This window comes from Anopheles stephensi, chromosome 2 (genome assembly GCF_013141755.1).
Source record: "Anopheles stephensi strain Indian chromosome 2, UCI_ANSTEP_V1.0, whole genome shotgun sequence".
Classification (NCBI taxonomy): domain Eukaryota; kingdom Metazoa; phylum Arthropoda; class Insecta; order Diptera; family Culicidae; genus Anopheles; species Anopheles stephensi.
Window position 1 is genome coordinate 78,365,831 of NC_050202.1, and position 21,713 is coordinate 78,387,543.

Genomic DNA, 21,713 nt, shown 5'->3' on the forward strand with positions numbered 1-21,713 from the left:
GCGAACGATTTGTTTTGTTCAAAATAGGAATTGTTGGGATGAATTCAAACGCACATGAGCGAAAAAAACCTCAAACACACACACAAAACTCGCGTAAAATTAATAACGCGATAAAAGAATAATAACAGCGCAGTAAGGATGCTGACGCACACGGCCAAACGAGACAGAAAGCGAGAGACAGAGAGAGAGAGCGCAAAGAGAGAGGGAGAGAGTATAATAGGAAAAGAAAGTGTGAGCTAAAGAAAAAAAAAATCCACCCCAAAGTCAGTTGGGTAAAACGAGAGATGAAATCGGCGAAAGGCGGGGGATGCTTCACTTATCCATCTTCAGGAAAATGCTCATACTTTACCACTGCTGTGTCCAGTCTCAAGCCGGCTCTAAGATGAATGTGGCAGCGTATGTGTGTGCGAGTTCCAAAGAAAAAATAAAAGACTAAGAAAAAGGAAAACTTAGTGAAAAACGAGCGGAAGGGAAAAACTCGCCAAAGAGAACAAGAAAGGCCCGAGTGTGTGTGTGTGTGTGTCCAGTGCTGTTGTTGATCTGGCAAAATCGGAGAAAAGTCCGGTCGGTCTCGTTCGAGGGGGCTTTTCCCCGGCGACGCACTACACGCTGGTCAGTTTATCGCTAGCGCTGCCTCGCTTTGACGGCACTCTCTCTCTCTTTCACATTGCCAGTTGGAAAACGGTCAAAGATGCTGAACGGGACAACGGACGAAAGAAAAGTTGTAGCAGAGAAATGTAAAAATGAGAAAAGTTTTTACTTTCGATTTTCATCCTACCCACTCCCCCCCCCCCCCCCTCCCATTTGCCGTGTACACCCCACACTGTGGGCCATGTACAGCAGAAGAAAAAAGTGCGAAAGGGAAGGGAAAGGCGGATCTGAGTGGGTTGGTGGGGGACAGCGGGGGAAAACAAAATAAAATAAAAACTGATCTAAGGATGCGTGTGTGCGTATGGGTGAGCGATAGAGAGCGGTATGTTCATGTGGCCGGCCGGACTGGTGTGTGATGTAATGGCCGTTTTCCATCCATCGTCCATCCGGGTGGGTCATTTGTGACAGGGCAGACCGTGGCGGACGGTGAAACGGAAGGCGTCGTAGTTTGTTATGCGAGTCAGAGTGTCAGTGTGTGTGTGTGAGCGAGCGAACGAATCCGGTGAGAAAAAGAGGTTCGCATCACTCACGAGGGATGATGGTATATGAAGACAGAGAGCGAGAGATAGAGAGAGTGGGTGAGAGAGAGGGGGTGAGGGAGGAGTGAGGATGCAATGATGAGATTTTTTTCTTCGCCCTCCCACATCCCCCACTGGCCGTTCCAGGACTTCCTGGACGCGTCCTTCATTCCGCAGTCCTGTCCGACGACATGTCCGACGAATTTGTTCTCGGACGGACAGCTCTGTTTTAAAAGGCGTTGCAAGTGTGTCCGTGTGTGTGTAAATAGGGGGTGAGTTTTTCCTTTTCTTTTTTGAAAAGAAAATCCACCCTTCTACCCGCTCACCCCCCCTCCGTTATCCCAGGAGTGGTTGTGTTAAATGGGAAGGAAACTGTAAGAAACAGTTGCCCTGCTCATTGACGATTGAAATGTTGAAGTTGGCACTGGCACTGGTCGGACGCGGCCAAGCAACTGCTAGCACGAAGCGAGATGAGTTATGAGTGTGTTCTTCCCTTTTCAGTCCCAGTTTCCTTCTCTTTCTCTGCTTCGGCTTTTGTGCTTTCTCACTATTCCCATTTTTTTTTGCTGCTGCTGCTTCTCTTTTCGCCCAATGTTAGAAATTTTCCCGTTGCGTCGTCGGGAGGGATATAGAAATTTGTTGTCGGTCGGTCGGTTTTGCTTTCGCGAACGTGCTCACGCCATTTTCTTCCGGAGAGGAAGCTATTTGTTGCCGTAAAATGGGGATGAGTGTGTCCTTGTTCATGCATGTGTACATACTTTCACTTGATGTCCCCCTTCTTGCCCTCCCTCTTTCCCGTTTCTCCTCGCACACTCCACGCTCCCTGTTGCTTTACTGCTCTCGCGCACGGAGCTCCTGGCACGGTTTTTATTGCGTTCGAGCGTCCCGATCCCGCACGCATGAGTTTGGTCAGTTGAAATCTGAAGAAGCAGGTGGAGGATTTTCACTTTCACTTTTGGGGGGGGGGGGGGGGGGTGAAAAAAGCTTCTTTTTTCTTTGCTCCCGAATCCGTCACGTCAGACCTACCATTTCCTTTCCCACATCAGCTTTTTCTGTCTGTGTGTGGGTTTGTGTGCCTAACGCCGATGGTAGCTAGTTTGTGTGCCGTCGTATGTACTTGAGGCAAGCATTTTTATATGGATCCTTTGCACGCGTGTGCGGATTGGGTGACCCGGCATTTGGGTGGTATGTGTGTGTGTGTGTGGGGGAGGGTTGGTGTTTGCAACTTTTATGTGTTTCTCGGTTAGTAGCATTTTTACCTAGTGACCATTCGGCCGAAAATACCCATTTGGCACTGAGATAATTCTCGACTAACTGTGCAAGACGATACATAGACAATTTTTACAGACTGTGTGCGTTTTTATTTTTACAGACTGTGGCCTTCCCGAAACAACCGCTTTTCCTACGCCTTGTCTGAGCACAGATTGAACAACAAATGACTTTAAAGCAATGACTCCTCTCGTATCGATATCGAATTTAAAGCTGTTGTCCTCGACGGGACGGAGACACGCTGGAATGAGTCAGGGTCACGTTAAAGTTTTCTGCTGCCTTCAAGCATCCTGCCCCGATAACGGTGCCGGTATAGTGAACGGGACAGATTTTCACAGCCACACACAGATGCCAAAACGTTAAAGTGATGGTTGATTTTACGAGGCGTACCCTCGTCTGCCGTCTGCCGGGCAAATTTTAAAGATCACCAGTTGCGCATACGCAACTGTGGGCTCGGTGGTACTCACTAGCATTTTAGTTGCTTTCGCCGTTGGACGTGGCACGTGGATGTGTTTTGGGGTTCGCTTTAAAGTTTCCCGATAAAGGTAGTGCGAAAAGCAGAGTGACTTTAAGGTTTCTAATTTCGTTTTACAGAGTCCAAGATTTGTATTGTAACGTGTGAATCCGAATTAAATACAATTTTAAAGGGGTTTCAAGATTTTCATTTTTTTACTCTATGGAAGCCTTGTTTAAAAAGCTCTAATTTATCGTTATTATAAGGTTCGCAAATAAAAAAACTGCCCATTTGAAATGTAAGGAGACAACCTAAAAAAAAGGATATACATAAATCATATCGAGGCATGTCAGAACGAGGATTGCAGGATCTTGATCCTCATCATGAAATCATTTTCGACCTAAAAATACAAAAATGTGTCATTAAAATCCTAACTTTCCTGCTACTCGAACACCGTGAACAAAAAAAAATCCACTTGCGTCCTTTGCCCCTATTTTGATGGAAATCAACCTTCACGTGTTGTAAATTAGAACTGCTTCACCCAACCTTACTCACCCTTCCAAACCTCGAGCACATTCTTCCGTTTCTAGCTATTCCATTAATTTCATTTTCAAGTTATGACCGTCTGGATATACATATACTTTTATTTTGTTTTACAAATCCCGCACAATCGCCCGCGAGACAACAGTGGTTGAATGCTGATGGAAATTGTACCAGGGGGGTGTTTAATTTCCCCCCCCCCCCTCCTCCGCAAATCCACCGGCTCACCGTCGCATTTGCCCGAGGTGGTAAAAAGAGTATGCGAACGATCGATAAACTTAATTTAAATAAATCCAATGTTTCGTTTCGATCCCAAAGGGGTTTTTGTTGCTGTACTGCTCAGCTCGCCACACGCGCTCTGCGTTCATCACCATCGCGTATAACTTTAACACTGTCACGCTTATTTGCGGATAAGCAGTAGCCAGAATGGTAGGGCAGGCAACAACAAAAAAACAATCTTAAAACAGAACTCTAAAACAGCAACTAATCATAACAAAAAAAAAAAACTAAATCTAAACTATCGCGCGACGAATGGTCAGGTAAACTAATGCGCTTTCCCCAAGGCGTAGGTTAAGGCTTGGATTGTGTTTTCCGGTCAACCACCCTTTCCAGCCGCCACCCTTACGCTCTGGATGGACGGTACGAGGACCGGGCCATGCGGGCGGCTCACTGGAAGGAGCGAGGACGGTTACAACGAAATCGCGTGCTCACAATTATTACGCCCCTAATGCTTCCATGGTTCTTTAAAACCGAAATAGCGTTTAGGTTATTTTTCATTTATGATATTTTCATTGCGCCCACCTGCGGGAGGGCGGGGGGGGGGAGTGGTGGTAGGGCTGGCAGGAGCCTTCGCTGACGGCTACCCTGGGCACGGTTTTGGGACAGTGTGTTGCCGGTCGACAGTGACGACGATTAGGTTGATGATTATGGTTACGACGATTTTAGGGTGGAGCTCACGGTGAAAAACTGCGTCGTCGGTGCCGTCCTGCCCATGCCCACCAAGGATAAAGGGTATATAATCATTCCTTTTACATTTTTGTTGTTATTGTGGAAGCCATTCGTTCGCTCGTTCCGCCGAGGGCCAACAGGAACATCCTTCTCCTGTCATTATGTGAATCCCTTACCAGGGCAGTGGCTGACCGAGTGACCGCTGATGATCGTTAGCATTTCTCGATGATATTGGTACGGGGGGTTGGTTGTAACTTTTTTTTTTCATTCGGACGTGAAACAAAAATGCCACCATCGTGTGCTGGTCATGTTGGTGGTATATCTCCACCACCGGAAAGGTGTTTTAAAGGCCCCAATACCATTTTTGACAATCAGATTAAATTGAACCTTTGTTTCGTTTTAGTTTTCCAACCATTTTCCACCCACTTTAATCAGCGAAAGTGCGTAGAGCGGTTTCTTTATTTTTGTCACCCTCGGCATGATTCGATTCGAACCTCAGCCTAAGAGAATTTCTGACTCGCACGGGCTGCGTTATCATCGCTTTGTGCAGATAATTGTTTTCCGGCAGAAAATCCATCCAGTTGTGATGTGTTGTGACATAGTTTTCCTTTCCTTTTTTTTACCTCCACTGTAGCAGCAAACGAATCTGTACGATTTTCAGCTTTTTATATTATTTATATAAACACAAAAACAACCCTTCCCGTACGAGCCGGCTACCGTACTACCTGTGTCGTCGGGTCTATCTTATCACTCGGATTTCGGTGTACTGTTCGGTGGACGTGTTTTGCTAATCCAGCGTATGATCCTGACCGGCTGCCCAATTCCATTACGTTCGTTTGCTGCACATTGCTGCTGGTACACGGCAACCGGACCAAAACCGTACATCTCGATGGAAAAATGAAATCAATCAATACTTTATTACGTTACGTCACCGATGGTTGGCACGTTTGCCCTTCCCCACGATACAGCAGCGGGTAAGTACCCGTAAAGTATGACCGAAACCCATAAGATGCAGGGCTTTTGACTTATTTGTTTCGGCAGCAGTGCCAAGGGGGAAATCGTCACGGCCGGAGAAGATTACATTGCATTACTGGACGTTACTCATGTGCCCATGCAATGGGTTTTCTCTTTTTCCTTTCTCCGATTTCCACCAACCTTTTGGCCACGTTTGGTTGCGAATTTCGGCTGGACATTTCTTATTTGTGTATGATGTTAAAAATGGGATTTCAGAAAAGAGGATGTTTTTTATTTGTGCTTTTAGTGCAAGTCCATCAAGTCGTTGAACAGTTTTCCAGTCCAGGCACTATTTGCTCCTTGTCTATATTGCAAATCTATTCTTTGCTGTCCTACCTTCCGTCAGAAACATCTTCGTTATTCACAAATATCATCCCCGAGATAGCTAGAAACGTCTAGGAGTATGGTGTATTCTCCACAATAGTTCATCGATGCCTTTCGCCTTCAGCTCCGGTCGAGGCGTAATTGTGTTGGATGGTTTGCTCTCGGTTTGCAGCTTGTTGCAAAATAATTTTGCTAATCTGATCACGTATCGATATCAGGTTCATTACTATGTTTCTGATTTTTTATTTCACCGTCGGCCTCCGGGCCTGTGAACCGTGATGTGTCCGTATCGGGGAAGAATAGTGGACACTGCCATGGGGGTTGCTAGGGTTACGCTTTCCGGGCTGAGTGCACGGCAAGGCCACGGTATCCATCCATTCTCCGTTAGAGGGTTTCCGCATATAAGGACGTGTGGACGAGGTGGAAGGAGACCAGGATGGCAACGAGGCTGCCTGACGCAATCTATAAACTGTACATATTGAATTCTCCGGCACATAATCCCCAGGTAGCGAAGGAGCTGGGAGCGAAGCCAGGCAGGAAATATTTTTTATTTGCCATCCCAATGCAACGGAAATGCAAGACTTTGCGAGAGTGGAAATCGGGATGGCAGACGGCAGAAGGTGAATTGTGCGTGAACGTTTGCGATACGTCTCCTGGCGCTCTGGGCTATCCACTGACACTACGGTACGACATTACGACAGATAGGGTTTTTGTGCAATGCTGGTAAACTTCGGCAAATCGATGGTGTGAAATTTTAGCTCGGTACAGCCCTGCAAGTTCTTTGTCCTGCAGCCCGTAGCTGGCAGCTCGAGCTGGAAATTTTTTCCGTCAGCCGAATCCAATCAACACACCCCGGGCTAAAAGCTAAAATGTATAATAAATAAGCGCTCGCCAACACACAAAAACAAACTGGCACATACCCACACACACACATGAGACGGGACGCGGAGCGGCAAATGAGATAGGGGAGGCGAATATTTTGCTTGAATTTCCTATGTACAATAAATATAATATTTTTAATTAATTATAACTCTCACATGCGTGCGTGTGCGTGCGAGGTGATGCTGCGCGTGGCTGGCAACGTCGTGTTGGCGTTATGTCTTTATGTGCGTTGGCCCCCGGGGGTGGGGTCTGGGCATCGTCTTGGAAGACAGCGGTGCGCGCGGTCTTCGCCCTTGCTCGCGGAACGTGGAACGCCAGACGGCCGGAAAGGCGAGAAAGACGATTTTTCTCTCGGTCCCTATCATGTGTGTGTGTGTGTTTGGCTCCCTGGAAAGTTGGTGCTTATTCTACGGCTTTTCCGGCCCGTTTTTTTGCTTTCCTTTTAGCACGGTTGGGCAAATGAGTGAGTGTTTCATATTTCGGTTAATGTATAAATTCTCCACACCGCAGGCTGCTGTTAATGTTTTCTTTTTGCGTCCCGGCCTGCGTCCTGTCCCGTTCCGCGCAGATCTTTTCTACGCCAGCGGCCGATCTCTTCCTTGATTTCTCTCTTATTTTTCTCTCGTCCTGACTCGTGTTTTTTTCTTGCTCTATCTCTCTCTCTCTCTCTCTCACTTTATTTTATGTATACATCATAAAAGATTTCCGTTTCCACCTTGCAGGCATTCTTTCAACATTTCTAATGTTGATAGACTGTTTCCGAGGTTTCGTACGTCTGCTATGGAATTTTGCAATCATATAATGGAATCATTTGTACAGTTAGGAGACATTTTATACGCGACCATAGAACTTTGCAATGCGCAATGAATTTTCTACCCATCGTTGTCACCAACCTGGTCAATCTACAAAATTGTATAATAAAATCTTATTGGATCGTCTGTTGACCGCGACCTATAATTCACAATCGAACAAATGTTTAAGTTTTATTTTAACTACCACTCCGTAATCCAAAGCTGATTGTAAAATTTCACTCAAACCGTTTGAAAGATTCCATTATATGGATACAGTTCCATTATACCGATTCAAACCCGTGTATTGCCTTTCATTGCAAGGAGTCTTTTTAGGGACTCGCTGTTTCCTATCCTGATAAAAACCTGTCAAGAGATAAGAGTTTCTTCATTTGTTACTATAGTTCGAATGTATGTCCCCCCCTAGAATTGGTAATACTTTGCTAAAATGCAATGACAAAATCGGCATCAACCCTCCGAACTTACAGGCAAGGATGTTTGTTTGTTCACTGAGAGAAGCAATGGTGGCGTCCGCTTTTCCATTTAGTATTGTGTAGGGATAGCATCTTTACTGACAGCTTGTCGAAATTGTACTTTCTGCTTCAGCTCATTTAGTGCTCATGCTTCCAATTTGCTACACGTTTTGCAATGATGCATTATTTTTTTCTTACGACATTTTTGTTAAGTGTGAACCAACAGCGTCGTGGAAACACTGCTTCCGACTGGTGGATACTTGCACAATTTGCATAGATCTGCATACATATAGCTTTGCGCGAAAAAAAAAACTACTTAAAATTTACACTCCGATTTCCTTCGTAATACTAAAAAACCAAATGCTAGAAACGAACTGCGACATTTACATGTACATCCCTTCCTTCACCATATTGCTCGAAGGCAAAAAACCAAGCAACGAACGCACTAGCATCCAGTAATTATGTGCTTCTAATAGCTCCCACTGTCGAGTGATTTAAAATGTATGTAAAATAAGCCACTTGGTGGAAGGCCGTGTGCTCCATCGTTCCCCTTTGCACGGGCAGTAATAATTTTATGTCGCAAAGCTTTTGTGGGTGGGCATTCGAATAATTTTACGATTGATCTCTTTGCATAGAAATGGCTTCATCAGATTGGTCTGCCTGGTATCTTTTCCACAGTGACCCTAAGGCTACCCGTTCGCTCCACACCGCAGGTCGCTTCAACTGTACGAAATCGCCAACCGCCCCACGTTTATCAACGCGACGCTAGAACACTTCCGTTGGGTCGTTTTGATCGTTTGTGAACTCATTACATTCGAGCCACCGATAGCCGGGTCTAAGCGAGGCCCGTGCGCGAGGCAATCGTGCTTACCACTTCATCATCAACACCCCCCTCCCGTACGAAGACAAACGCGTTGTTTGCGTGACTAAAGCCCTGGAGCTTGGATGACTTGGGCCCGTTCGTTGGGCTCGCTCCGACCTTTTGTTTAGATGCCTTGCTGTCTGTTCTGTGGCATCGGCCGGCACACCAGGTGCTAGGGCGGTACATGGCTTGCTATACACCAGCCACACCGTTCGTTGCATAGGCAGAGGAAAAATTAAGTTTATGACTATTTAATTTTTCATACGACCTGCTTAAACACTCTCTACTTTATGTCTGGCAACGGGGTTTTTCACCAGGTCATCAGGAAACATACCGTAGATGGTTTTTAATAGTGAGTAAATGGATGTTTATGGTGGAAGACATTTTTGTATTTATATTATCGCTAGTAGGCTACAATTTTTAACAGATGTCTGTTCATATAGTTATAATCATTTAGTTAAGTATAAAGTGTAAGATAGAAAACGTGGACTACAATTGGTTGATGTAGCCCCTTCTTTTGCCTAACTCTACATCCGGTCGCGTGGGTCGACTTCACTAAGAAATGCAAGAGTTCTCTCTCTCTCTCTCTCTCTCTCTCTCTCGGCCAGTCGCTAGAAATAGAAAGTAAAAATTAATCCAACTTTTCCTCCTCCTCGTGCGCTGTTGACCAATGCCCTGGACTGATGCTCTTATCTTACGGCCAACTCATCCCACCACGATGGCCATGAGCGTTGGCCTCCTCTACGCTGTGTCGTCCTACCTACCTACCTGCACACCATCCATCGCAGGTATGCGAAAGTGGACACTGTTCTATCCTTTCGGTGTTCGTGTGTTAGAAAAAAACCCCGCGGGAGGAGAAATCCACACTAAAACCAGCCCGGTCTGTGTGTGTGTGAAAGAGAGAAAGAGGAAAGGATGGAAAAGGAAAAGACATCCAGGACAGAACCTTACGGTGAAGGAGCGAAATAGCTGCTGCTGCTGCTGCTGGCGTACATTAAATTAATATTTATGTAATTTCTTATTAGGCTCTTATGTGTTTAGCTTAATGTGTGCTGTACACATTTAGGGAAGCATAAAACTGAATGTGAGCTGTCTAATGCAAATCAGTGGTGTTGGTGATAGCGGTCAGCGGTTCGGAGGGTGATTGTGTGTGTGTAACTTGCCTGCTAACGAAATTATTTTCCACGAGTGGGTCAGAAATTTGCAGTAACAATTTGAATGAGACATCAAATTGCCGTTTTTTTTCTGCAGGATGTGTATAAAGTTCAATAGAAACCATGAAAGTTTAAGCTAGTAATTAGTGTAGTAAGGAGCTAGTGAACGAGACAAAGTATGTTACTTTGCATGGTTCTTGCGACATTCTCGATAGTGCAGAACACATTATCTATCTCGTACATCTTTCACCAGATCTAAGGCATTGGCTCTAGTAGCACTCATAAATCGGAAGGCTTTACAAGAAACTCCACTTGAACACGATCCTTTTCACAAGGATGTAGAATTTTATCGATTCGGAAAAATGAGCTTCCGTTTTGATACGCCAGCGGGTAACAAACGAGTATTAGTGTTTGCTTCAACATTGCCTCTTCTTATAGAATTGTTCTATTACATCCACAATTTTTGAAACAATTTGATAGGAATGATTGGTTTTATCACTATACTCCATTCTCTCCATCCTATCTTTCACTAAGCATAAACATTCACGAGTAAAAAAAAAGAAGTCATAAATTTACGTCAAACTCCTTGCGAATGTTAGCATACGCAAACGGAGCTATGAAGTCATGTACGCAGTCGGCATACAAAGATATGGAAATAATGGATCAGATAAAGCCACACACATGGCAGCAATAATCGTGTGCCAGTGCTCGGTACGACGGTATGACAAGACTGAAGATAGTAACATTTTCATACGATAAATTACTCGAAACCTTACCGGCAAACCGACCTCCAGCGGGAACTAGGCGTACGCTAGTGGGTGCGTCGGAGCAGGAATTAACCGGGAGACAGATTTATTTCTTCTACGATCGACAAACACATTCGTACATTCATCTTTGCGGTTTTGAGGGCGAACTCCCAGCCATCGACAATCTGTTTCATTTATCTTCCTTTTTCAACTATAATTCATCATACAAACAAATGCTTACTTTTTACGCAATGTATGTAGCGTAGACAGCAAATTTGTAGTTTTTCGGTTCGCGATGAAAATCGTTTCTACGAGACGAAGAAGATTTTGTAGTCTTTGATTTGGCCGTAAATTGCACGTCGAGTCCTTATGCGCCTTATGGTGCCATGGAAGGACGAGTCCTTATGGGGTGAGATTACCCTAATTTGTGCGTAGGGATTTGTGCCGATAAGTCCTCTAGAACCGAATCGTTTTATGCAAATAAGCGATCGTATATCTTCATTGCTGTTTGTTTGCTCTTATTATAAGTAAAGTAACACACTTCAATAAATGTTGATATAAATGGAGAACCCAATGAATTCGCTCCACTAGAATGGGATATAATTTTTTTTCTCTGTAATATCTAGAAAATTGTTTGCCAATACTGCCCATTCCCAAACCAGTAAACAATAATCGCCCACCATCGTCTTACCATCGTCAACAGCGCAGCACCCAACAACAGCAGTCCTCCCTCGCAAAGGATACTCCGGCGTGGCGTACATAAGGCTTTCAAGCACATAAAACTCAAGCGGGGAGAAATTATTTTAAAATGCTCTCGAATGATGCAACCTGTTGCGAATATCGTTCGTTCCCCCTGAGACAGTTGGCACCGCTACCGACTCATGTAAAACAAGCGAGATTTAGGGGCACGGCCGTAGAGCAAGAGCAAGACGGCAGGATCACAGCATAGAGTACGGCGGGCTGCAATGCTGGCGTGAGCAAGCTGGCGAAACGATCATTTGAGGTTGAAGAAAGTCACGAAGCCAAAACGGGGAGGTGAATGGAAATGTTGGGCTAGAATCCTTCGCAAAGGACGAGTGCCAGCTACGAGGGATGCGGGTTTTTTGTTGACTTTAGACCTTCCGTTTTATTTCACTTTTTTAAGTTTGCTGCGGAGGCGGCGGCTGCTGCGTGGCGAGGAGTTTATTATGCTTTTTTGCGAGGGCGAGCGTTGGTACGGATGCGCAGGGAAGAGCCGAGCCGGAGGTTGAGATGGGTTTATTGTTGTTTGATGTCGTCGCCGTCGGCGTTTTGGGCTACCGTTGTCGATGAGATTGTAAAATCTGGGAGGGATGAAATTTCAAGGACAAGGTCGTCCGACTTAAAAAAGGGGTTTTCCGTCGACCCGGTCGGCCAGTGAACCGTGTCTGAACGGTATCGGAATGGGAATGTGTCGGTGTTATTTGACCTAATTTGCAGTGCGGCTCTGTTTCGTGCCGACTGTCGGTTAAAGATGCGCTGTGCTTAATAAAGATGCTGCGGTTTTGGGTTGTTGGGTGAATCGAGTAATTTGCGTAATTGGGTTTTAGAATATCTTGAGGTTGCATTACAGTGGAAATTTAATATTATATTCATCCATTCATTTTAGTATAATATTTAACATAAAATCTACTAATTTATTGGTAACAATTTTACCTGGTAATCAGGCAGAGTTCGTTGCTTATAAAGCGATAAATAATGCGCAATACATTGTGAGCCGCTCAAATCCAACCGAATGTAAAGTGGGACAGCAAAACCTATTTGCTGGTTCTTGCAGTACTTCCCTACTCGAAAGCAACCCCCTGAACCAAGCTGCACATGGCGCACCGGGAGGTTGGAAATGTTGGGGTGTACGCCTGCGTCTTCACTTCCAACGTACAGCGAGCACATTTCGGCGAAACCATCCACCGCACGGCTAACATTCGCTTCCCTTCAATCGAAAACGTCTGAGGCAAAATCGTTCCCGGAATGGGTGGGAAAATTAAAAACTCACTCACCAACACCACTGTGTGCGATGCGTTACCACGAGCTTTCACTTTCGTCCACCCATACTTATCCTCGGTCACGGCCTTGTTCTGTAATCGTGCGGTTCTCCCGCTTTCGGTCGCACACATCTGCTAAACCATTGAGTGACTTTCACTTTTTCCAATGTGCACTCGGAAAATTGAGTGGTTTACGGAAAGTGAAAGCGTGAATAGCAACAACAACGAAAATAACTGCCCGACGAACGGACAACCAAACAAAAACAAACCATGCCGGGCGGTGTTTTGGTGCCGTGAGATGCCACCGTCGTCGGAAAATGAGATACTCGCTTCCCCTTCTGTGAAGCGAGAGAAAAGTCCGATGTTGACTGTGACCGGTGCTCGGCAGCGGGGAAAATCGGGTTTTCCCCTGTTCGGGAGATTTTCTCTGGCAGGAGAAAAATGTTGCAAATTTTAAGTGCGACCGTAACGAGGAAGGGTAACACGGAATCGGCAAAAGCATATAGGCTGGTGTTAATAACGAATAAGTTTTGGTAATTATTTGGACCAAAAAAAAGGGGAAAAATGTGAACTTGTTTCATTTTTTTTATTTACCATATAATGAAACCAGTTAATTCACATCTCTAAATAAATTGTAACATTATTTTTAAAGTTTGAAAATCTTTAGAAAATATTAGAAATTGTTTCATAGGAATTTAATATGCTTCAACTGCACCAATGATTTGCACATATAATTTTGCACCACACATCTACGAAAAATGTTAAAATTTTTAGCGTATATGAGCGTCCATGTGTATGTGAAGCGCAAGGGCCAACCAACAGCCAGCGCAATAGCGGATAAAGAGGCTGCCTGCCTGCACTTGCTGTGTGGTCACACACGCAACTGCCACATACATCACACATCGATGCCTTGCTTTAGGAGAAACATTTATGTACGCGCAGGCACACGTGTGCGCCTTCTTTTCGCTCGTTATCGTCGCCTCTGTCCACTGGCGCCCCCTTTATCTCACCAGCAAGGGGCACCTTTGATGCTTGGGTGGATGGTAGGGTGGACTTTGTGCTGTGATGCTGGCCACAATAAGCTTCGGACGAAGTGAGATATTTCGGCCAAACCCTGACGAACTGGGACGAGCCTGGGAGACGGAGCAGACGGAGAATGACCGAAGCGGCAGCGATTTCCTGGAAAATGTTACCCCACTGTCTTCAATTCTCTGCAGCCTGGTTTTTCCCACTTTTTCTCTCCTTTTTCATATTTTCCAAGGAGTTTTGGTGGAGGGTTAGGAAAATTAGAAGCAACTCGCAAATGTCGATCCTTGTGGCGATGGACCGAATGGGCCGGACGAAAGGTTTTGACTCACAGCGGGCGGAGGTGGTACAATTCAAGTCACTTATTAAAGTTTTTCCCCCGCTCGTTTCTTGTTGCCCCGCTACAAACCTCTCCAAATTCAACGCTTGCAGGCCCGAAACCGAAAACCCTCCAAGGAGGCCCGTTTCCTTTAACAACGCGCAAGCACATGTGAGTGCGAGCGAAACGTAGCAGTAATGGAAGCCACTGCTCTGTTCTAGTTTCCGATTCCGAATTCGAGTTTCTTCTCTCGAATTCTTTCTTTCCGTTTTTGTTTTCGTTTGCTCCACTGTCGGTTCGATACGAAAGAATGTGTATTGGCTTTGGCTGTGGATGTGAGGAAGTGCGACCGGTGAAAATGACTTCGCGTCGATGGATGTGGCTGTGGGTCCGATCAATTGAACGAGGAATGAGCAAGTCATAAAAGGCAAAAAGCGGGGCACGGCGGCCGGGCAGAGCCATTAGGGTGGACAGGAGGGCGGTGGGCCTGGTGGTTATGTATGCCACGATTGTGTATCTATGCCAACTGCAAACATTGGCTTGTCTGGCGGCTGGACGCAGTATTTGTTTATTTGCTCGCTGTAGCTGTGGAGCACGCATAATGAATTATTTGAAAAAGTCGGAGCCCCGTACAGGACGCAGGACGAAGCTGGACGTTGAAGTGTTGTTTTTCACGGTATTTTTTTTTTTTGCTCGACTGGAACGTTCAATGCGTAGGTGAAAAATTGGACCACGCATTCGAATTGGAAGGAGTTGGAGCAAGTGGTGAAGTAAGATAAATTGCGTTGCTTAAATTATACAGCCGGTTCCACCAATGATTGGGTAGTGCATTGAAACGTTCCTCGTATTGTTCGTTCGAAGCGCATTACGCTACACTTCAAGACTAATCTAATTCCAATAATTCGGATTAGCTATCAATTGGAGCGTTGTAAGAGTGTGGTTCGTAGGCCCGAATGTCCTGATGCCTCTGTAGCAGGGGATGACTATCCGACTGGAAGGTAAACATTATTTTAAGTATGTCTATGTAAAGTAAGTCTTCCTAGGACTTCTAATTGATAGTTACTCTACGATTTTTTAATATTTAGATAATTTTCTTTACATCAAAAATCTGAACAAAAACCGTTGTCATACCGTGTGTTCCTAAAGGTTTTTAATTTGCTTAAGGCTTCAAGGCCGCATACGATTAAAACTTTTGCTGTGCAGCACATTGTTCGTTCTCCACAAGCGGCGACCAACTAATGAGGCACCGGACTCGCCGGATAGCCATTGCGCCATTGGCCCGATTTCGAATAAAAACAATGCATATTCATTTGGAAGCCACCGGTATCGTTGAGTGAAAAGTACTCCGGGTGCTTAAAGGCGATTTGCCTCCTACCGCATTTTTTCCTTGCCCTTTCCTCACCCGAACACACCACCCCTACACCATTCGCGCTGGCACACAGTTCCTCTAGCGCTAACGGCTCACGGTTTGAGGATTTAGGCAAGGTGTCAGTGTCACTGTGTAGTGCTGGTAAAGGTGTTGAAAACCTGCGGGCGGCGGAAACCTGTGGCCGGCCGAGGTGGTACATAATTTTTGAGGATAACACCCAGCAGCCAGGCGCATGCGACGCACCTAGCTACCGGGGGGGGGGGGGGGCGAACGTTCTTTGTGACGTGATGAAAGTAAAGCACTCCGTAACAGCAACCAAATGTCGTAATAAAATTAGTCGAAATTGGTGACCGACCACCGAGCGCTGGTGGCGCTATTTGTGACTGGAAGTTAATTTTTAGTGACCGCCCAGTGCGGGGTTTCAACGGAACGCGACACCGGCGACACGCAGGCAGTTGTCGTGCGATTTTTGAGCTAGGTGAGGCACGAAGACTGTCGTAAAATTAACCACCCGCGGTCGGAACCTGGTCAGTGGCAGATTATCGGGCAAAGTTAGTTGCGGCGATCATGTTCTGAGTGGAGGAGTGGGCAGATAGCTTTCACTAGAGAGAGGTATAGGGGTCTTCGAACATAGTGTAATATTGAAATGCGTTGTACAAGACGCTTGCCAGTCGACTAGCAACTGCTTGCAAAAGCCATCCGATCGTGTATCGTATCAATTGAAGCAATACTCGTGCCTGCAATGGATGGAAGCACAACCACATCCACACTGCCAAGGACCGCTAGGAATGTTAGGAAATGGGTTGCAGGATGGCATGCTTAACTTCACTTGGTTTTCGGGTTTTTTTTTTAATGGCAGCTTAAGGCGATCTAAATGCGGTAAAAATTTACTGTCCAAAGTGAGTCAACGCTAGCCTGGATACGCGACAGTGGAGAACAGAACGAGAGCAACATGAATAACATCGCTGTTTGTGTGTGTGTGCTTTATATGGAGCTATTTTTATTTAAATTTGATAGTTTCCTTCCATAACTATCAATTTATTCAAACGACCGAATGGCTAGGCGGTACCGTGTTCGTCTTGAAGTTGAAAGCACGGTATGAAGGAAAAATGGGAAGCGAAGCACACACACAAAAAAATCGTAACCATAATGAATGCATTAAAATATAACTTTATTATTATAGCGTCCTGTGTGGAGCTGTGTTGGAGCAGCCCTTCAAAAGGCGTTTTTTTTCGGTTTTTCAACTCTGCCATCCGTACACTGTTTCGAGAATCGTTTGGCCACACGGTTTCTGTGCCGGCGGAAGGACGGTTTGACGTTTGTCAATTGTTTTGTTTATGTCCGAATGGTCGCCCCCGGGGGGCGGTGTTTTTTTCCTTCCTCCCGCGTTCTTCTGTTTTCACTGCTTGCAATGGAATTGATTTTACTTTACACGGTGCTTTTTTTTTACATACTGTTTGTTCACTTTTTTTTTTTTGCTCGCTCGTTGTGGAATTCACATTGCGCTCATTGAATAGGTAAATGGTATAGAAAGAGGACCAAGCCAAATCACTCGGATTTTCATAGCATGATCTACTTTTTTTTTGGTGTTGCCCGCATTCTTCCCACACACTCACAGTACACCGCATTGAAGGGTAATAAATATTTATATTTCACTAGTACACAGTATAGCGTCTGCCCGCGGCGAAACCTGGCTGGTACAATTCCGCGGCTCTAAATACGTAAAAAAAAAAAAAAACTCCGGGACTGTCGGGCGGCCGGGTCTGGAGGGTTTGTAAATGTCCTTCAAACCGTTCCGTAATGTCTCCCGGAACCGCTCGGGCACATGCCGTGTCACGTCTACCGGTGGATTATCCTTAGTTGAAATCCAATAAATTTTGGCACATGCGATCGTACGACCGCCGGAATAGTTCGCCACTGTCAACCGAAACTGTACGCCCGTCTGTCAGTGTCCTTGCCGTGTAAAACCACGTTCGCGCCGTGCGGCGAAAACGTTCGGGAGGGAAACTTTTTTGAATTCTTAATAATTCCTTCACGTACCCCGTGATGATGGGCCGGTGGGGCTCGTATGTCGTATCAGCCTGCACTCGTGCCATGAGACGTGCTTAAGACAATTTTCAGAACAAATGCTTGTGGGTCTTCCCCGTGTCCGGCCTGGCAGAATAAGCAAGACCGACTGACTTAGGGCCGTGTGTTCCAGATTTCCGGCCCGCAGGGTTTCGGAAAGGTGGGTTAGGTTTGTTTCAAGGGAGGATTAGAATCTGCTGCCGATGGACGAGCACCATTCACAAAACCGCGGGTACCTCGCGTTATTACGCTACGCCGGGGTGTTAAATACCCGCAATAAGACGGAAAATGAACGCAGGCTTTGTGTTCTGATGACGTTACGAAATCCACTAATTGAAAAGCTGGTATCGATTTTTGTACGCCGACCTATCGGCACATTCGGCAGTGCGCCTTTGCTTTGCCGCGTGGAATTATTAGGTGCTGTCGAACTTCGATTTCCTTGGGTGTTACATTTTTGAGAGCCCGATTCGTTTTGAAAAGACCACCATCACACATTGTGTAAGACATACAAAGGTTGAGAGAGAGAAAGTAAAAAAATGTGTTCGATTCTTTCAATTCCATCTACTCGGCCTGATGATGGTAGCCAAATAATTCAAAGGACCCGGAGCCACAAACCGAATTAACATAAATGAAACGAGGCCGACCGGGGCTAAAAATTGAGTACAGTTTCCAATCAATCAGTGCAATAGGGGTGCATTAGCAAAGCGCGATCCCGAACACGGGGGTATCCGAGTTCCCCGTTTTGCAACCGTAAACGCATAATCCCGAATCCCTGTTCGCATGGGCGATGGAAGGAAAAATTAAACCAATTCTTTGCCGTAAAGTCCCTTCACCACCAGCGCTGACCGACCAGCGTATGCATATATGGTGCAGCAATCGACCGCCGTTTGTCCCGTTGTTGTCGTCGTCTTCTTTATGTACGCTCTCATTATTCGATATGACACGCGTCCCTAATGTGCGTCGATCACTGCCGCTTCGTCCCTGCTGCTGCTGCCGTGTGTGATGTGCAGCAACCAGCAGCAGCGGCAACGGTAGCACCCGGCTACCCATATTCGCACAGAGATTTTAATGGGATTTCTCTATTTTTTCACCCAAAAATCGCGTTTATTTTTCCAGAAAAAATAAGAGGGAGAGGCAAACGCATTCGGGATGCGTTTCGTTGCCTTTTTTTCTTCGTTTCTACCCCAAAAATCTCCTCGTCGGCATTGTGCATGCTGGCCGGCCGGTTCGGGTATGGGCCGGGAAAAAGGGAAAGGTTGCAATGCATCGGTACTACTTTTTTGGAATTCAATAATGTGCTTTTTCACCGAAAATTCTTCAGTATCCGACGGGATAGCGTATGCAACGGAAGGCAGTGTGCGGAAATGGTTCGCCAGCGCTAGGCCAGCACGTTTTTGATTTTTTTTGTGAATCTTGGGTGCAGTTTTGATTGTGATTTTTTTTTGTGGAGAAAGTATTTACAAATAAAGACAGTAACAAAGTACAACAACATGTAAGTGATAGAAAATAACAAAAGTGAAAAGTGTAGAAATAATAGTAAGAAATAAGAGAAAATCGAGTGAATACCTACACGTGTTAAAACGTGACAGTTGCCCGATGATAACCTTTGCATAAAGAAAAACTATGCTCAGTGCGGAAAACCAGTGTTTGAATCGCTTGGAGTGCTTACGGACGAAAAGGGTGGCTGAAGTTTGGTTTTATGTGTTTCCGTTTTATGAGTAGTTTGATAGTTTTGCTTCAAGATTTTGTTTTTTCCTTACGATTGAAGAGAAAAAAAGGAAGTTTGATCTAAAAGCAGAGTAAACAACCGCATTCAAATGTTCGATGAGGCAATTCAGACAACAAAGAAAACAAACAAAAAAACCGTCCCACAACATCTTAGCTTTTCCAACACAATTTGTAGCCGTTAATGCGGAGGATGGAAAGTGAACCGTTCCGAACTCCCATTTTTCATTCGACAATCGTGATAGCATCCAGACTTTGCACTCCTTTTTATGTGTTCCACTGTGTGGTTCCGCTTCGTCCTGGCTGAAAAAATGCGTCGGAGAAATATGTAGATTGCGAACAAATCGTCTCGGTTTTTATTTTTCCTGTCTTGGCCGGCTCGTTCTCCCACCGGCATCGTCCCTTGCGAAATGGGTGGGCTGGGCGCCACAAGATGTGATGGGAGCCGTTACAAGACAAGACACCACTTCGATATGGTACGCAGTGTTTTTAAATTCAGGAAAAGTTGTTCCTTTTTTCTTTTTGGTGTTTTTGTGTATTATTACTACTCCCGCAGACTGAGGAACACAAAACAACACCGTTTAGCTCGCCAATGGTGGATGGATGGGAAGAGAAAAATTGCCAGCGACTGGATGAAAATGTCTGTTTTATATTCCTTGCCAAGTTTTATATCACTTTGTAAAACTGTTTTTCTTTGACACTGTGCTTTTCCTCCGGTTTCTTGCCTTCGTTCGGTTGAGCCAAAGTTAACGCTTCGATTGGGGAAGGTTGCATCTTATTTTTTATGTAGAAAATTGTTTTGCCCGAATCTACGAACCGAGGGGATGTTCCGACAGCCTGACGCCTCTACCGGGGCAATGAAGGAGTTGTATGTTTTCAACAGCTAAATTTATTTCTCTGAGACGTATTAGCAAAGGTACACCATGCAGCGATAATCCCAATACCGAAAGTATAGACTCTTTAGCCTTTTACTTCTAACAGCTGCATCCTGTGCAGCATTGCATGCAGATGATTTGTCCTTTAGCTTTCAAATCCTTCCACTGGCTCTGGCTGCATTCATCACACATTCGACCTTTTATGCGTATCATCCACCTGGAACACAATGTTACAAATCCCGCCTGCACATTGCTTTGCACTGGCCGTGTTCGAAAACACGGCTCGGAACAAATTACTCAAGTAGGGTTGGGATTTTAAATTCGCATCCCTTATTTGCTTTATTCATTCGCATCGGGGATGTCATTATCATGACGGATTTGGGATGGCCGATCAAATTGCTTTGACCACATTCTGGCGTGAAGATTTACACAGCATGTTTCAGTCGTAGCGCTACACGAGGGAATATATTTTGAATCGTATTGTGTGAGTCAGCAATACAGGACCGCAAAACATACTTTCATCAGTAGAGTGTTGAATTCTATTTTTCACCCATGACGCAGATGTCCGTATGTTATCTTTTGGATTTGATTTAAGAGGCTGCCTTTAAAAACCCACAAGTGAAAAATATGTATTAAAATGAGAGAAGAATTTTCAAATTATTGTACTTTTTTATAAATTTGTCTCTCCCAAAAGTGGTCCTCAAAGGGCAAACTCATTGAACTTCCTTCACTAAGAGGAGCTGCTCGCAACGATTTGTCCCTGAATCGCCATCACATCATTCAATTCGTGAACAGTGAAAACAAAATTTAACTAATGGTGGTAATGACACACACACACCATTATGGTGAGCCTTTCGTCAAACAGTGATGATGAAATATCGTACACCCCCTAACAGTACACCCATTGTGTGTGTATAATATGGTAATGCTGTATTTTAAATATGTACGATAACGAAGGCCAAAACAGAGAGGAGAGAGAGAGAGAGAGAGAGATAGAAAAAAACTTTCGACAATTATATATTAATCGGTCCGTTAGGGTGGGTGGTTGTGTTGCGTACCTTTTCCAAAAGGGGGCTGCTGTAAGGACGATTCGAAGAACGACTGCTGTTGGACTGTTTTGGCTTTATGCTGTTCCACTATCAACACTCGATATGTTTTCGTTACTCATTTTATTTATTTTTTCCTCCATCTGTCCTGTGCCGTCAGAATGTCAGCGTACCGGTGACTAATAGTCGACCACCAGCTCCCTAGCGCCTCCCCGGTGGTGTATTGATTGGGGGGGAATGGGTGTAGAACGCACGATAAGGAAAGGGATTGCTTTTTTTTTGGTGCGCTCTAACCCAAAACTTTTTCCACCATTTTGTGCGCCAAACGACTTTCAAACCGAACACTTTTTAGCCACACGCTTCCCGATTACAGCAGCCTTTTTATCACAGCCCTGTGTGCAGGTGCAAAGGCGGAAAAACAAACCGCAACCGGTCGGTCGTACCGTTCGGTTCCAGCTGGCTTCCGCTATCAGTTCCGCCGTGAGCCGAAATAAAATCGAAAAAAATGTTTATCTTTCCCGCGCGCTCGCGACCGCTTAACACGTGCCGACCGCGGACCGCGACACGATGGGGATGGGTGTGCTAGGTTGACTGTTTTTCGTTTTTATTTTGCCCACCGCTAGGTGAAAACCGATGGGGAAACACGTTCATTTTGGCACCTTT

At 45.2% G+C, this 21,713-nt stretch overlaps 1 protein-coding gene across 4 annotated transcripts in view; it reads left to right on the top strand.

Annotated features, from left to right (window-relative positions):
• LOC118508505 overlaps positions 1-21,713 on the top strand; it is a 35,711-nt gene that overhangs the window by 5,565 nt on the left and 8,433 nt on the right. The window contains exon 1 of one of the 4 annotated variants that reach the window (XM_036048345.1): positions 18,628-18,896. The exons of the other annotated variants lie outside the window; for them this stretch is intronic. The gene's annotated coding sequence lies outside the window, so the exon portion shown is untranslated. Of the gene's footprint in view, positions 1-18,627; positions 18,897-21,713 lie in introns of those variants that run through there. 4 annotated transcript variants of the gene reach the window in all.